The sequence below is a fragment of the Parus major genome, chromosome 4 (genome assembly GCF_001522545.3).
Source record: "Parus major isolate Abel chromosome 4, Parus_major1.1, whole genome shotgun sequence".
Lineage (NCBI taxonomy): Eukaryota > Metazoa > Chordata > Aves > Passeriformes > Paridae > Parus > Parus major.
The window spans coordinates 27,491,563-27,494,860 of NC_031771.1; positions in this window are offsets into that span (position 1 = coordinate 27,491,563).

Sequence of the window (3,298 nt, forward strand, 5' to 3'; positions counted from 1 at the left end):
AGGGAAGGGAAGGGAAGGGAAGGGAAGGGAAGGGAAGGGAAGGGAGCAAACACGCAAAGCCTAGCATTACAGTTAAGGCAAGAATTAAGTTTGTCCATGCCTTGAAAAAGATGCACATCACAGCCACATCACCCCTGGATTCAATAATTCATCAGTTAAAGGTGAAGTGAGCCAGGGAATCCACAAGGACTCGATTGACCAGATTGAGTTCACAAACAAAAACATAAATGAGCATTACAGCCAGGCATACTTCTACCTGGAGCACTGCGCGTTTGCAGCAGTGCTATTTCTAGTGCCAATGATAAATGCATATAGGATCATTTTAGGCTGCCATAAACATATGGCCTGCATTAGGGAGAGCACAGCCAGCAGGTGGAGGGAGGTAATGCTGCCCCTCTACTCAGTACTGGTGAATCACATCTGAATTTCTAGGTCTAAGCCTGGGCTCCCAGGTATGAGAGAGAGACATGGATTTACTGCAGGAAGTGCAGCAAAGGGCTGCTAAAATGGTTAAGGGACAGCAGCATCTGATGTACAAGGAGAGGAGGAGCCAGCTGTGACTGTTCAGACTAAAGAAGAGGAGGCTCCTGGAGATCTTATCCACATGTATAAACATCCAATGGAAGAGAAAATAATAGGGAGCTGGACTCTTCCCAGTGGCACCAGTGTAAAGACAGGAGGATGTGTATTTCACAAACTGAAATACAGGAAATTCCTTTTAAATATAGGAAAATAACTTTTTTTTCTTTTTCTTTTTCTTTTTTTTTTCTGTGAAGGTTGTCAAACACTGCAATGTGATGTTTAAAAATGTTGTTGAGCCGTCACCCTTGAAGACACTAGAAATTTGGCTGGACAGCATGCTGAACAATGTGTTCCAGTTGAGCCTGCTGTGAGCAGCAGGGTTGGATTAGCTCAAATCCAGAGGTAACTTCCAGCCTCCTTCCTTCTGCCATTCTGTTATCTGCCAGCATCTCCAGCCCCACAGTGCCAGTGCCTGAAGCCATCCAGGCTGAGCCATCAGCTGCTCAGCACCACAGCTCTGGGCTGCAGCTTTCTGTATTTTCAGAAATTTCAGTTGCCATGGGGGAGATGATATATTTGAGAGGTGCTTCTTTGAAGACATCTGATTTGAGAACTTGAATTAAATACAGCAGATGCCAGTAAATGGCAGTTTAGGAGTGTTAATTATGCTCTGAATTATGATGCCCTTATATTTGATTATACATATATCTTAGCACCATTACATATAATACAATCTTTCCATCTTACCCATCTTATTGAAAAAAAAACAAACAAACTTTATTTTATTGAAAATAAATTAAGAAAATTTTGCCATTTTTAAGTGTGACATAAGTGTTCCTTAAATAAAACGTGATATCTTTTTTGGTATTTGTAGGATCTTATGGAAGGAATTTATCTTATCTAATTTTGTTTGGAGAACTAACTTTTCAATGACTAAAGTAAAATGAATACTGCCTTGTGTTAATACTTCAATTAATATAGTTTGAAATGCTATTCTTTAAAATTCCCGCAGCAAAGATCCTTTTCATAAGCATGTTCTTGGTTTTTATTTGATGCAAGTTTGCAAGTTGTTACTAGTACACACATAACAATTGTTGTGACAGGGATGAACAGTGGCTTTCCAAGAGCCATGGGAGACCTTTGTGTGCTGATGATTCAGTTCCTCACCAAATGTCCAAATTTGCTGTTCTTGTCCAGTGTTCGTTCGTCACCCTGGTCACAGCAGGTTTACACTGCAGTGATCATCATACCTAAATCTGCATGGCACATCCTGGAATAGGAAAGCTCTGTGCAACAGAAGCTCTTACTCCTTTTTGTACAGAAACCTGATAATGGGATTTACTTATATCAGTTGCTCAGAAGCTTTTTTTCCCCAGAAATGTCTGGTTCCCTGAGGCAAGAAAAGAGAGACTAAAAAGTGAGAGTTACGGTAGCTTGCAAATGAGGGCAAACATTAGCAGGGCCACACCTTGTCTTGAGACTAATATTTGTTTTTGAAGGCATCAATGCTTATCTATTAATACAGTAATTTTATGATGTACACAATATCCTATGCTATTTATCGGTCAATTAATTTTCATATTGCTTGTCAATAACTTCAGAAATGGCAGCAAATTGGGCTTTGGCAGATTATTTTCAGTTGACTATCTAGTGGCTGAAGGAATTAATCAATTTTTAAGCTGACAGATTTATTTTAACATGGAAGGCGGGGAAGCATGGTGTGAAGCAGATATATTTATTAAACTATCTTTCAGTTCTGACAGTCAGGGAGCAAAAAACATTCACACCTTAGGTCTGATACCCTCTTTTGTGCAAAGTTGATCTGTTCAAAACCACTTGGAGATGTGCTACTTTTGTTTTGGTTGATTTTGACACTTACTTCCACACAAATTTATTAAGGTACAGCAGTCAGTAAGCCACAAGAAATAGTACCCCTCTTCTCTTGCAGTGTAGGCATGGTGCTCCTCCAAACTCATCCTTCAGCTTACAACAGCTATTTTTCCTGGTGAGATTTTCTGTTTGCTTCTATGTGACTTTATAAGGCAACTGTTCCTACTATGAACTCAGTCACCGTTAATTGTCTGACAAATTTATTTATCTGACAAAATTATTTATCATTCCGGACTTCCAAAAACTATCCATTGGTTCCATCCAGTGAAGACACCATGACAATGCTTTGGTAATGACTTAAAATTTTTTTGACTTATCATTCTGGTGTCATGCAAGAATTAAGAGCATGATTTCAGACCTGGGCAACCCTGCAAGGAGTGTTTTTTGAATTTGTGTTCTATATTGAAGTTGGCCATCTGATACGCTGATGTTGTGTAAACGATTCTCTTTTTTTCTGTGCTTATCTGGAAAGGCGTTTCCCTTCCTTCATTGCTTAGGTATTAGCTTAAACGGTAGCACTCTAAGGCTACAGTGAAGAAGCTATACATCATATATTGCACGGAATGTCACTAGCAACAAGTAAATATAAGCCTTAAACGTAAGTGGTAGAGAAAATGCGAATAAAACAAATATGGCAGCACACGTTTTCGAGCAGAAGGCTATGTGGAAGGACACTGGTGTGGAAAACACGTCAGTAAGCACAGCGCCGTGCCCCCCCATGACACAGGTTCCTACTGGCGCGGCAGCTCCCGAAGCTCCCGACCGCGCAGCCTGACACTCCCCAACCCGCGGGGCCCGCGAGCCCAGGGCCACTGCTGGCCCGGGGGGGAGCGGGGAGCCGGCGCTGGGCTCGCAGCCCCGGCCATCCCCGCGCGGGGCCGGCGGG